General features: G+C 40.7%; 1 protein-coding gene across 6 annotated transcripts in view; it reads right to left on the minus strand.

The window, feature by feature from the left end:
- The window catches only part of CALD1 (caldesmon 1), a 227,327-nt gene that overhangs the window by 191,549 nt on the left and 20,703 nt on the right, over positions 1-15,075 (minus strand). For 2 of the 6 annotated variants that reach the window (XM_070465537.1, XM_070465539.1), the window contains exon 1: positions 10,920-11,220. The exons of 2 other annotated variants lie outside the window; for them this stretch is intronic. The gene's annotated coding sequence lies outside the window, so the exon portion shown is untranslated. Of the gene's footprint in view, positions 1-10,919; positions 11,221-15,075 lie in introns of those variants that run through there. 2 more of the 6 variants (XM_020880051.2, XM_020880053.2) reach the window with 2 other exon arrangements.

Raw genomic sequence — 15,075 nt, forward strand, 5'->3', positions numbered from 1 at the left:
GAAATCTCCTGCTCTGGTTTCCATCGCTCTTCCTGGGAAAGACAGAACAGACAGCTGTAGGGAAATGGAATAGGTTGGAGTCAGGGAATATCATTGAATCTAGCTTAGCTATTTGCCAGTTGTGCACTTTGGGCAACAACTTTACTTTTGAGAATTTTGAGAGACCCTTGGACTGTAAGAAGATCATATCAGTCCATCTTAAAGGAAATCAGTCCTGAATATTCATTGGAAGGACAGATGCTGAAGCTGAAACTTCAATACTTTGGCCACCTGATGCAAAGAACTTACTCACTGGAAAAGCTCCTGATGCTGGGAAAGATTGAAGGCAGGAAGAGGATAAGATGGTTGGATAGTATCGCCAACTTGATGGACATGAATGTGAGCAAGCTCCGGGAGTTGATGATAGACAGGGAAGCCTGGCGTGCTGCAGTCCATGGGGGTTGCAAAGAGTCGGACACAACTGAGCAACTGAACTGAATTTACTTTACTGACCTGAGGTAGTTATCTTCTACTAGAACAGTGCCTGTCATGTAACAAGTACACCAACAAGGTAGTTTACTGAGTTAGCTTACCTTCACAACCATCTCTAACTTAAAGGCTCAGGAGAGCTATCAATCACTCCATTTGTTTGCTCTATCTTCCAAGGTCAGTGCTTTGTTCTCTAGATAAGTCTCAATCTTCTTCCTTCTCCCATTCTCTCCTCTTTCCTCTCTCCCTCTCTTACTCTAGGTCTAATACACAAAAATCCTACAAAACAACCCAGTCTCAGGAATAATAAAACTCTTTAGCCAGACTAGATAAAAGATGATTTAGAATGTTCAAGGCAGCACAGACCCAGTGATAAGTGTAGAAGAGAAAATCCTGTGGTTGAAAGGGATAGTGGGAGCTGTCTGCCTCTGTAGTGTATGGCTGTCTGAGCTCTGAGCTCCAGAGACAGATAGATCTAGTTAGAAAGTGCTTATGCTGACCTGAAACAGGGTTTCCTGGAATTGTTTCTACTGGTCCTAGTTTTACTTCCTGGAGAACTGGACATGAAAGAATTTGGCTCCTTTGCTCTGTCTACAGGATAGCAGTGGAGTAGGCAGCTTGGGAGAATGGGTAGCTAAGGGCACTGGCACTTTTAAAAGGAGTCCCATGCCTACAGATAGCCTCCACAGGAAGCCACGGCTAGTAGCTGACGATTTTTAACTTAGTGCTTGTCATGTGCAAAGCAGTTCAACTCTATTATTTCTAGTCCTTATAACAATGACAAAAAGGAGGAAAAACTGATCCCCTTGTTGAGGTAAAGAAGTAGGCCAGATAATAGTAAGTTTAAGATTCCAGCTCAAGTCTTCCTGATTTCAAAGTGTGTTCTAAGATAGGCCACATCCCCAGAAATATACACAAGCTCAAATGGAGTAATTAGGCAGCACAGTGTGGTGGTTGAGGATGTGGACTACGGAGCCAGTTTATCCAGGTTTGAATCCTGATTATGCCACTTACTAGCTGTGTGACATTAGATGTGTTACTTAACCTGTGTAACTCAGTTTCCTCATCTGTCAATCTGATTGTTACGAAGATTATTTATTTAATTAGCTACTTGGCCTGTGTCAGGGGCTATTGTAAGCACGCAGGACTGATACAATTAGAGAGCAATGGAATTCAAACATGAATATTGGCTTCCACTTTCTTATCAAGAAGAAATTATGGACATTTATTCCTTTAATTAGTTAACTCACATATTAAGCATCTACTTTATATGGGGCAAGGCACTTTTTTAGGCTCAAGTCACAGCACTTGAAAAATCCAGACAAAGTCTCTGAGTTCATAGTGCATTGTTTTAGAAGCATGGGAAACAATAAACAAGGAAACAAATAAATAGGCAGTCATAAGCATACATTATGAATATGCATGTACCTAAGCATCGGGGGATATCCCAATTGGCTCTTCAATTAATTTTACTGACTTGATATTTTAGGGTCAGTGGTGTGCTAATAAATGTTCGATAACAATCCTGGGGGTTGGCAGGGCGGGGAGTCTGATTTGTGTTATTTCCTAATTTCCAGGGTGTAAATACTTCCATCATGGTTGACCTCAAGCTCCCAACATGTCATAGGTGAATAAAGAATTGGGAGAATTCTCTTGCACAGTATTTGGTGGTATTTCCATTATATGGATAAAATAGATGTAACTAACCTCAACAGCATAGTTAATAGTAAAATGTAAAATAATTAGGAAGAGATCAGTTTTGAGTATTTTTTTTAACCTTGTTTTTTGCTATAATTTAACTGAAAGTCTATGTAATTTAATTTTGGGTAATGACTGTATAATGACTAGTTCTCAAAATCTTGAAAATTTAGCAATTGGCTTTTGGGAGCTAGTATGAGCTGGCTGCACACACTACTGGGTAAGGAGACATTTCAGAGGAAAAGGAGACTGAGTCACAGTTGTGTCATCATGCAGACATAGGTCCTAATCTGATTCCTTTTTAGTTGCTTTTTTTCCAGCAAGCTCTGCTTTCATGTACACAGTGGAAGCACAGCTCTGTAAACTAAATACCATCGGCACAAATATAGCAACCATTCTGGCATTCTTCTTGGACCAGGTTGTTCATACAGATATGGTTTTAACTCTACAGGCCTTAGTGAATGTAATTTATGTCCTTGGTGCTCTGAATATAGCAGATTCTTCTGTGCAATACGGAGGTACCTCCTGTCTGTTGTATAAAGGAAAACCCTAGGGATGGATTTTCTGTCCTACAAAAGCAAATTACTCCCCCTGTCCATGAACCTGAGGCCTCTTGTCTCTTAGGGCTAATAGACTTCTGAAGGGGCCACCCAGGGAAGCATCCAAGGCCCCAGACTAAGAGGAGATAGACGGTGAGAGTGGAGGATTTGTACATTCCTTACCACAAAGTGGAAAACAGAGAAAAACATTTTCTGTTTTTCTTGGTAAGCTAAATATCTAAAGTAACCAACCTTCAAAACATCCTAAGGACAGAAATACTTAAAGAGACAATTTTTCTTCAACTCATCCCTCCCCTGAAGCCTAAATTTCACTTAGTAATGGTGGCTGGAACAGGAAGTGGAAATACCATGAGAAATTTTATTCTTGCCACATTTTCAGTGCTTTACAAAAGCAAACACTGGAAATCTCATCAGAGAGCTTGACCTTACAGGGTTGATAACTTTGCGGCCAAACCAAAAGAGTATTGGAAGCTGGAGGAATTTTCAGATAAATATTCTAGTGCTTCTGGAGAGACTCTTTAGCAATACTGATTATTTGGAATAGACAGCTGTAACTTTTGGAAAGAAATTATCTGAAACTAAATAACAAGACTTCTGAAGAGTAAGTGATTCCATGGATCTACTATAAGTTATTTTAAGCACAGATGTACAGAACTGTTTCTGAGTCGAGGTGTTTTAGCAGAATCACAGGGAGTTTTCATAAACTGGACCCCATTCTAATCCTACTGTATCAGAATTTCTGTAGATGAGTCTCAGGGATGTTTTCAGAAAATCCTACAGATGACTCTTAATAAGATCTCCTGGATTATAGGCAAATTGGGGTGCAGTGTACAATCCAAATCCATAAACTGTTAAAATGGGAGGGATATTTTCTTATGCTACCAGGAGAAGCAACCTGGTGTACTGAAAGATTAACAGTGTGGGACTTAGGACACATGTGTTCTGGAACCACCTTTGCCACTAATTAACTGGGTGACCTTGGTCAAGTCACTGGGTTTGTTCTTTCATTCAGCAGATATTTACTGGACTTCTGTGATGTGCCAGGCATTAGGTATATATTGGGGGGAAAAAAAGATGTTTCCTGCCATTATGATTGTTACTGACATGAATCAAAGAAACCTATAAATATGTGTGTAATTTTACTTGGTGTGGCTAAGCTTTAATTTCTCATCTAGAAAATGAAGAGTAGATTACTGGTTCATTTTTTTTTAAAGAAGTTCTTCTTAAGATCCCAAATTTCTTGGCCCAACCTTCCCACACACAATATAATTACATGTTTTAGGTCCACTGATTAAGAAAACACAATACCAAAAGCTGTTATGAATTCAATAACTGTTTACAATAAATTAACATTTGTGTCATCATAATGCACCTACATAACTAGAAAAATAGTAGCACATATTGTTTACTCAGCTTGTCAAAATCACTCACTGCATATATGGACTTATTTACCTCTTGCAGTAACTTAGTGGCCTCCCAGGGGTCCAAGGTACAGAGGTTAGGAAACTACAGACTATATTAATCTCATGAAATACGTGGTACTTGAGAAGCAATGGCTCTTTTCTTATACAACAGACATCACTATCAATGACAGCATTTAATTGCCCATAGGAAGTTTAGCCTCAGCCTCAGAATCCTTCTCCACAGAGTATTCCAGATGGTCACTACCAACTGTTTAAAGTTGGCAAACAGATGAAAACTTATTATCATTCCCTGGGTCAAATGACTCCTAAGGCCTTGCCCAGCTTTTAAAAATCCACGAATTGTTTATATTTAGTTCTGCTGTCCTGTGGGGCTTCCCATATAGTGCCAGGAGTAAAGAACACACCTGCCAATGCAGGAGATGTAAGAGACCTGGATTCAGTCCCTGGGTTGGGAAGATCCCCTTGAGGAGGACACGGCAACCCACTCCAGTATTCTTGCCTGGAGAATCTCATGGACAGAGGAGCCTGGCAAGCTATGGTCCATGGGGCTGCAAAGAGTTGGGCATGACTGACTGACTGACTTAGCATGCACTACTGTCTTGCAAACATTACCAAGAACTGAAACGTTTACTAAGAATACATTAGCTTTTATGCATTTAACTTACTAGTACTGTGATTTACACTGAGATGTATTGATATGTGTGTGTGAAAGTTGCTCAGTCTTGTCTGACTCTTTGCGACTCCATGGACTATATAGTCCATGTGATTCTCCAGGCCAGTATACTGGAGTGGGTAACCTTTCTCTTCTCCAGCGGATCTTCCCAACCCAGGAATTGAACCAGGATCTCCTGCATTGCTGGTGGATTCTTTACCAACTGAGACAGGGAAGGCCTAAGAGATATACTGATAGTTATTTTTATTATTAACATTACTAAGTCATTGCATTTTAATTTTAAAGATTGCCTTATTTTATGGGGAGCTATATCACACTAATGACTCATATGAAAATATTCATGTTTTCTTTGGAATCTTTCTAAAACGGATAATTCTTATCTTTTTAATTATCAATGGTACAAGCTTCCAGGCCAATTCCTTTAAGATTGGTTCATCGGACCATGCCGAAGTGATCATTAGGAACTGTATGACTCTGACAGTGGGTGTTTGATTCTCCATAAATTCTGTCACATAAAAATTCAAATGATATTCATTGACAGCTGTTGGACATTTCAGCTAATTTGCTTTCCATGCCTAACTTTCTCTTCTAACTAAATAATTGCCCACTGGGCTGTATTATTCCCCAGGGGTGACGACTGCAGCCAGACACACTGGTAATTCATCCATAGGCATGCAAGTAACCCTTGATTTTCCTAAGGGATTTGCCAAAAACAATAGTTATTAGCTGAGCCAATCACATTTTCTCTCTCAGAATTTAACCAGGAAGTGCAGAAAAAAATTTCCCAGTCTGCAGGTCAACAAAAAACAGCAGCCATATGTGCGGCAGCTGAGTTACGTTAATGGTAGCACATGGATCTCTGCTGGGTTGCTTTGACCCACCTGATTGCAGCCCCATTCTCCTTGGACTCTGGTCCCATCTTGGCTTCTATCCTTGGGTTTCCTTGAATTTCCATCCCTTTATTATTCCACATGTATCTTATCATTCTGTCCCTTTACTCAAGCTACTGAAGCTTATTAACATAAGGGTCTATTTGTTCCAAGCAGTGTGCCAAGAGTTCTCACATATGTTACTGTACCTGTCTGTACACTGACTTGCTAAGCAAGCTCTTGGTTTTTAACCTCTGTCTGACTTCTGATTTTTGCTGTTTTTCTTTTACTTATCTGGCCATAATTCACATGTTAGCCCATCGGTGTATTTTATCTCTATGTGGCTTAGACCCTCCTGACTCCAGTGGAATGAGTCAGGGTCTGGCCCTAGGGTCTCTGGTGGGGGGTGGGTGCTCACTCTGGTCCTGCCCCTCTTTAGCACACAGGTGAAATCTGCCTAGTTCCCCAGCTTGAGCCAAGAGGGAATGTTGCATGTGCGGGTAAAAGAAACTAATTAACTATTCCTACTTAATATAGCCCCCTCCTAGTGAGATGACTTCCTTACAGTTAAGTGCTCTCATCTACATATTTACAAAACCATGCTAGAAGCCTCAGGAAATTATTAAAAAGTAATTTATCTTCAAGTTAGCCATCAGTGGTACACACACATTTTTAAAAAGAAAGGCCATGTTCTAAAACGAGCACTTAGTAAGAACACCCAATTCACCTAAAATATTCCCCCAAATATTCATTTTCTTTCAACCATTCTTATCAATCCTTTTACTAAATTCTCAGCATACACTTAAGAGCGTAATAGCAGCTTTTCCTGAATTCTTCAGCCCCTCAGTTCCCTACAGAAAACTGTTTCTCTAGAGATGATATTTTCTTTGAAATGGAGGCCATATGAGGTAATCTCCTTCTATATATGTGCATATTTACACCATCCTGTCTTTCTTCCAAAGAATCTGGGAAACAAGGAAGGACACCTCCTCACATGTTCTGCTCCCATTCACTCTTGTCTCCAGGGAGAACCAACACTTTATCCCACTGCCCACCCCAACCTCCAGCGGCTCAAGGCTTTCTCACAAGTCAGTCAGAAAAGTGGGTTCTCAATGGACCTTGAGGGCTTAGAGTTTTTATCAGCTTCTCAAAGGCTTCCGTGAGAAAACAACAACAACAGCACAGGGAAGGACGGCTGAGAGGGCAGCCCCATCCCCTCTTCCTCACCGCTACCCCATCACCCTGGCCTTCTCCCCTCTGCTCACAGCACTCGCCCACCAGCAGCCAGCCTGTGAGCCGAAGAGTGGCTCTTTACCACAGAAACTGCTCTTTCCCTATCTTGAGCATATCTAGGCTTGATTCTTCTGCTATTGTCTGGGCCTCATCCTACAGCCCAGCCACTGTAACTTGTCTGTGTTGGATCAGGAAAGCCCCCTTTGTTTGGCCTGGGGATGGAAGAACTAGAGAAGTTGGTAGAGGCGGAGGCCTGGGGTAGGAAGTGAGGGATGCCACCACAGGGTCCGTCACAGGGGCCCCAGCTGGGGGTGCTGAAGACTGAAGCAAGCAGAGATGAGAGGCCAGATGCGTGGCTCTCTCTGGTCTCAATACCAACAGGAACACAGCCAGGTGCTCTCAATTACCTCAGCCTCCTCACAAGGCCCAGGCTTGACATGCTGGGATTCGTCCCATGCTTTTGGCTGGGGGCAGAGAGACTGTCTCATTTACCAAGGCCTTTCTGTTGTCAGCGCCTTGTCACTGGTCTTCCATTCAACAGGATCTTCAGATTTCCTGGTTCTTGGATGTGGCCTCACAACCCTGATGACCCATCTTATTCGATTCCTGAAACTTTTGTCCTCCTGGCCTCTGATTATGAAAGCCAAAGTTTAGTCAAGACTGGGGTGGACCAGTATCCCCTAAACTCTGGGTTCTGGTTCTAGAAAGAACCAGGATCTAGCAGGTATCACTCAAAGGTCTTCAAATATGAGGAAGAACGGAGCAGATAATTAGGGAAAATAGACAAGAAGGGGAGATACTAGCCAAAATGAGCATAATGTCCAAAGGACTCAAACTGAAGGCAGTGGAGTGTACAGACTATAGAGAAGAAGCGGGAACATCTCATTCACACATCGTAACCACTGTGGGAGGTAGGAGAAGCATTAGAAGGCCCATTGCACAGATGAGGTCAAAGATTGATGACTTCCCTCAAAGTTCTGGGCTTTTTAAACAGGAGAACCAGTACTCAGACTGACTCTCAGGAGTGAAGCCAGAGCTACAAGTATCTCTTTAAATTAACCAACTACTCCAGTCCTATGGGCATTTCTCCAATATCAAACTTGAATTAACTTGATGGATGAAGGCCTTTCAGTAAGGAGAAAATGTTTCTATTTTGGGGCCCTGGGAGAATTTACCCAGAAAATTCTTTTTTAAAGTCTGAAAATTCTTTGGCAGCATCTTTCTAACCTCCTCCTTAGTCCTACCATGCTATTTGCATACCACCCCGTCAGCATTTTCCCTGGTCCCCCACCATGGCCTCACCCTACCACATTTCTGAGACATGTGACAGGCTGCAGGCAGATGGGGAACCTGCCAGTCTCCCCTCATGCCCACGTACAGGTCATTTTTTTGTCTTGCTAAAGAATGACTAACCAGTAACCGTTCTACCATGAAAATGACAAATGGAGATAACTATGTGTGTTCCTAAGAAAAGGTCTACTAAGGTACATTTTGGGGGCTTCTCCAGGGGGGCTCAGTGGTAAAGAATCCCTCCTGCCAATGCAGGAGCCTCAGGGGACCTGGGTTTGATCCCTGGGTTGGGAAGATCCCCTGGAGAAGGAAATGGCAACTCACTCCAGTATTCTTGCCTGGGAAATCCCGTGGACAGAGGAGCCTGGTGGGCTACAGTCCATGGGGTCGCAGAGTAGGACATGACTGAGTCAGCATGTACACGGGCACATTGTACTCATCAGAATAGAAAATATAGCCAGATACAGGATCACCCTATACTATCTGCTCCAGAGCGGATCCTCAGACCAGTCACAAGAGCCAGTTAGAACTGCTAATGGCCTCACTGTCAGGGAATACTTATATGCATCTCATTTAAATCCTTTAAGCTTCATTTTGAACCTTCTCTTCAATGTAGGAAGTGTCTGTTTATCTAAAGCAGTCTTTTGATCTGAATTATTTAAATGGTACATTCTGCTGGTTTGGAATAATGGAAACAACCTAGCATGTTACCTATGGATCAATTCATTGTACATTCCTCCTGTGTGCTGAGATCACCTTTCACAAGTGACTTTTTAGTCCAGATTTTTGCCATTGTATTTCTTTTTATTAAATGATTTTAATCAAAGAGAAATTTTTGTGCTGTGGTTTCATTGTGTTCCTTTGCTTTACTATTTGGGGAGATGTGTGCTAGCTAATATTCAACAAAAGTAGCAGAAAGAGTGGCCTGAAGTCCTACCTAAAGTATAATGCCCAAATCCCCTTGCTCCATCACTACATAGAGTAGAACACTTGAAGCATTATTTTGAGAAAATGTATTTTTGTGGTTGTTTGGGGGGTGGGGAGCACACAAGGAAGGTAGGAGAGAGTGGTGGTAGCAAAGTTTGAACTGTCAGGGATTCAGAGATGTTGGTTTCAAAATGGAATTTATCCTCAAATCCCAAGATTATAGATTTCCTCCCAAACTACATTCCCTACATGGTTTAGAGAGCAGTTGAGAAAGAAACTGCTCTCTGTATTTTGATTGACATTAAAAACACTGTGAAAATAGTTTGGAACTTGATCTCTTCGAGGGAATGACAATAATCAAACTATAGCTTTGCCTGCAGCCTTTCTTTCACACTTACTCAGAACTGTTCCAGGAAGAGAAACTCACAGGGAATTCTGTTCTCATATATCACTTCTAGAAGGAGAGGGAAGCATTCTCAAGAAAATTATCCCCAAACTTTTAAATATGAAGGCAGATGAATCTCAACACAAAACCACCTCTATTCATGGAATAAAATCAAATCGAGTCAGTCATTTGGAACTGGAAACCTTTAATATCCAGGTTTATTTTTGAAAAAAAAAAAAAAAAAGCTCAGATATGTCTTTCTTGCCCTATACCACCTAGTCTTCACTTAAATTCTAGACATCCACGTCTGGTTTTGCCAAACACGTTAGAAGGATTTCACTATTCCGGCTCACAAGTCCATCTGCATAGTCTGATTAACAGATGGGATCCACAAATACCAAGTACTTTGTTCTCACTCATTTTTTTTTTTTTTTTTACCATGTATTGCCACTCAAATTTCCCCACCCTTTACAACCATCTCTTTCTAAAAGGAATTCCACGCTATTACCAACTAGCTGCCTTACACTACTGTTTAAGATGCCCCAATATGTCTGACTATCTTGAAATGAAAGCTTGCTCCCTCCCTTCCCAGAACAAACTATCAACCTACACCTTTTTCAAATTCTACAGTGACACTCAGGCATGCTTTCAAACAGAAAATAGGATTTCTTGAGAAATAGTTTGGTCAGATGTGAAATGCGATTTCTAAAAACACACCCACTAGCACATGCATTCTCTCATTATTAGGTTTTATAGGAAACAGATCACGGGAGGCATCTTCTGTCTGGGCAAATAGCAGATCAGTTACATTAACCCAGGTTATGCTAAATGCCAGTGCTCTGCCTCCCCCCACCCCTGACCTTATCTCCTTGCAGCTCTAGAAGTCAAGTCTTAAGCACTGGTAGCGAATAAAATGTAAATGCGTTTGGTTAAAAATTATCACTTTAGGCTTCTCATCCACCTAGAAAGTTATTGTTGTTTTTAAAGCAAAACCTCTTTAAATCTCTGATAATAAAAGATGCAGGAGAGACGGCTGGCATGAGCAAATAGGCACCACACCACTATTGACACTGGCCTATGGCGATCAGGTATAATCCCCAGGGCACTCCTGAACAAAACGCTATCTTATCAAGCTGCCAGTGGTCCCTGAATATAAGTCTTTCTACAATCTCTTCTCTCATCCAGACTCTAAGAACAAAACCTGAAATCTCATCCTGTTTGTCTTCCGGGAACATCTGCAGGGAAGCAAAGCCCAATCCCGAGCATTTGCGTGGTTTATTGGCTTTTATAATCTTGCATCTCCAGCTACCTTGCCCAGGAATGCTGACTGAAACCCAGAGAAAGCCCCCACGCTCTCTGGAGGAGATTAAAAGAAAGCCCTCTGTGCCTTACCTCGTAGGCTGAAACTTCTTCCCGGGGACTAAGTCGGAAAGGAAGGACTGATTTCTTTAAGCAGGAGCAGAGCAAGAGGGCAGGCAGGCAGGCAGCCTAATACACACTGCTCTATTCAATAAAACTCCAGACCGCCCTTCCTTAGCCCCTCCCAGAAGTCCATGCTAAGTGAACACATATCCCCTATGTTTACAGTCGGCATCGGTGGTATGCATTGTCCTGTAGTTTTTCTAATAGGCAGCCAATGACGACACCCCAGCCGAGGTGGATGCAGCCTGCCTCTGGAGATGCCTGTCATTCCCTAGGCATGCTCAGGAAATCACTCATCAGAAAAAACCAAGACCTAAAAAGCTCTGAAACTGCGTGCAGGCTGCCAAAACCAGCCTGCTACATGCCCTTTTTTGGTTATCCTTAGCAGGGCCTCTGGAAGTGAATCCATTGTCAGGAACAATCATAAGAAATGTTAATCTTGGAGAAAGAGGCTGTCTTGTAGAACACAAATGGAGCTTTAAAAAGAAAGCACAGTCCATGAAACTTAAACTTAACAGTCCGTACGTTTATTGGGGTGGGGGTTGGGAAAGGCTTTTTAATTGAGAGATAGCCTATTTCTTTTAAAAGTAGTTGTACATACAAAATGGAATTTAATTGTGTATGCAATTTTAAAGCCTGAAATGGCTAGGACCCAGGTCCAATGTACAGGCTAAATTTTAAACTGAAAGAGGCACAGCCTCCTAAAATATGTGCTATAAAAACAACTAATCCAAAAAAAAAAGCAGGTCTTTTTTTAGTAGAATAAGTATGCTGCCAGAAATTCATCCAGGCAGGGTCCCATAGACTTGGCTATCCTCTTTGATTTTCCACATCACCTTTCTCTCTCCTTCCCTCTCCCCTCTTTTCACTCAGATTTGGTGACAGATATTGCTGGAAGCTGTGCACAGCAGAGAGGGTGTGAAGGGATCCAGCAGCTGCTTTGGAGCTGGTGTGGATGGATGCATATGCCCACAGAGATGACACTGACATCCTCATGTCTTCTTGAAAGTACTCCAAACGACTCTTCCTTGATAGGATATGTGCTGTGAGAGGGTCAGAATTAGGAGAGGCTGAATTAAAATGAAATTAACTAGCCTGTGTGTATATATATTCTGTGGTCTTATACTTCTCAATACAGAATTTACTCAGTCAATCAGTACTCAATTCAGTAACAAGAGACTGTGAGCCAGGTGCTGGGGCTAGGTGCTACATTTCTGTCTCATTCATTATTGCTCTGTGTTTGGAGACTCTTCCATTACTGACCAGAAGGAGTTAAAATATTTTGCCTGGCTAATTACAAGCCCAGAAGCATGGTCTTCAAAACTCTTAGGTATAACTTGTATATGCCTTTTTCCTATTTAGGAAGATCTGAATTAGAAATGAGCTGTACTCAGGAGAAAGTCCCTGCCCATTTTGCCTCCCTCAGAAGACTGGGGAAGTGACTGAGCCCCATCATGGCTTCCTTCCTCAGTTCCAAAGCACTAAGTTACCCAGAGGCATCTCTGTCAACCTACACTCACCTTTTTGGGGGAAAGGCTATTCTGTCCCCTCTTTCCAACAGCTATTGCAGCACAGCCTAAAAAAAAAAAAAAAATCTACAGCAAAGGCTGCCAGGCGGAGGGAGAGGTGAGCTCCAGGCATCCCAAGTTGAAACCCAGAATGCACTTTCCCAGGGAAGCAAAATAAATAATAGCTTGTGGGAATAGGACAGTCACTGCTGCATTTCAAGTACGCTGTGGCTCAACCAGGCATTTGTGGAACACCACTGTTTATAAAAATTGTTCCTATGGGAAAATGCTCTCTGATCCCAAAGAAATGATTTGGAAATAAACTTTGGGAACACAACCAGTTTGGGCTGCTGGGGACAGGTTGTAAAGATAGAATAACACTCCGTAGTCTGATAAACTGCTGAGCTTGAACACTTGGTAGGGCAGGCATCCATAAGCTCTGAAAACAACTCGGCTGGTGAAGTTTATGTGAAGATAGGACCTGTGTCCAGAGAGGTGTGGTGCCTGTGATCTCCAGGAAGTATGACTGTAACTCATTGAGGACTGTTCGATGTGCTGCTTTCCATGGCCACCGCTGATTATATCCTAAGCAGCATTCTCCCTGCTTGTTTGAGTAATACCCTTTGGTTGAGCAGGATCAGGGCAGGATCATCTATGAATAAAATAAGTACCAGCTTTCCAGAGGAAAGAAAAGTTGTGCTACAAATGGGGAAAGTATTATCAGCAGGAAACACAGAAAGGACATGCATTTTGCATGGTTTTTAGGAGATAAATGGCTAAATATTTTTGGATTATGTCTTTAGAAAAGAGACGTATGTTTCCCTAGATAAATTCTGAGTCCAGGGTTTTGTGGATGAGCAATCATTCAGCCTATTTTGTGTATTTGAAAATAGACTTATTGTGCAGGAACTATGTAGTTGGAAGAATAATTTAACAAATTTCATGTAATATACACCATGACATAGAAAAATTCTTTTTTCATTGTCCTTTTACTTTTAAAAAAAAGTAAACAGGAATAAAAAAGGAAAGGGAATAAAAAGAAAGAAAAGAGATATATGTTGCCAATCTCAGTCATGGGATAATAATATTCACTTTTTCCAGAAGTCATTTGTAAATGACACTAAAAATACAGGATTTACATAAGAAACTTCTGTGGAATATATTTCCCACTTGGATCATCCCAGATAAAGAACAGCTTGCCTAGCATAGGCTGTATCTACCTGATCGAACCATAACAACTCTAAAAAGACATTTGGAAACACCTGGATGATTCATGGTATTCTTTCATTTCCAACTGAGGATTTGCCAGCTTGCAGTGGTGAGCAGTTTTATTTTGCTAGTGGGTCAATTTGGGAAAAGTAAAAGCAAGTCATACTTTTCTCATTCAAAATTAAAATCAATTCATTGAGTTGCATGAAAAATATACATTCTTCCAACTTAAAATATCTACTTTATTGAATTGCACAGATATTTCAAGTATTTTAAAAGGCAGTAAAACAACCTGTCTCCCCTACACACATACCTTCTTTTACTCAAATGAAGTATATCCAGAAACTCAAGTTTATAAACAATAAAATCAGATTGGTAGAATGTTAATATCAAATTGGACAACAAAAATGGTAAAAAAAAAAAAAAGAAAGAAAGAAAAAGAAAAGAAAATTAGACTAAATGTACTTATGAACCTAGATGAAAAAATTAGCATATTGAATCTAACAGTGCAAAAAAAAAAAAAAAAAAAAAAAGACAGGGCCAATTCTGTGATGGTCAAAATCTGAAAATCTATTGATATATTATACACTATTAGCAGTTTAAAAGTCTATAAAAATAGAAAAAAGGAAAGTGAAAGCTCATCTCAATAGATAAAAAATAATGCTTGGTAGGACTGATTGGAAGGACTGATACTGAAGCTGAAACTCCAATACTTTGGCCACCTGATGCAAAGAACTGACTCATTGGAAAAGACCCTGATCTAGGAAAGATTGAAGGTGGGAGGAGAAGGGGATGACAGAGGATGAGATGGTTGTATGGCATCACCAACTCATGGACATGAGTTTGAGCAAGCTCCAGGAGTTGGCAATGGACAGGGAAGCCTGGCATGCTGCAGTCCATGGGGTCGCAAAGAGTCGGACATGACTGAGCGACTGAACTGAAACTGAATGCTTGGTAAAATTAGTAATCACTTATAGAAAAAAAAAAGCTCTTAAAAAACTAGCACCAGAATCTTTGTAAACATAAGAGAGATTTACCAGAAATATAGAGCAAACATCACAATTAATGATGAAATTTAAAAGTATTCCCATTATAATTGATGAAAAGACAAGAATGACTATTATATCTTCTGCAATTAAAAAATGGATTGGAAGTCCTAGCCAAGACAAAGAAATAGAAAAAAGAAATAGCTCATGAAATTAGAAAGAAAAACATGCTATTTGCTATGATATGATTTATTTATTTGCTATTTATTTGCTATGATATGATTATCTATGTAGAAAGAGAATCATCAAATATATTAGAACTACTAAAAGAGGTTAGCAAGATTATTGGAATCAAGTTCAGTATGCAAAAATTCAGAGTTTCTGTAACCAGCCATCTTTAATTTTAAAATATAGTGGAAAAAT

This window comes from Odocoileus virginianus, chromosome 1, assembly GCF_023699985.2.
Source record: "Odocoileus virginianus isolate 20LAN1187 ecotype Illinois chromosome 1, Ovbor_1.2, whole genome shotgun sequence".
NCBI classification, from domain to species: domain Eukaryota; kingdom Metazoa; phylum Chordata; class Mammalia; order Artiodactyla; family Cervidae; genus Odocoileus; species Odocoileus virginianus.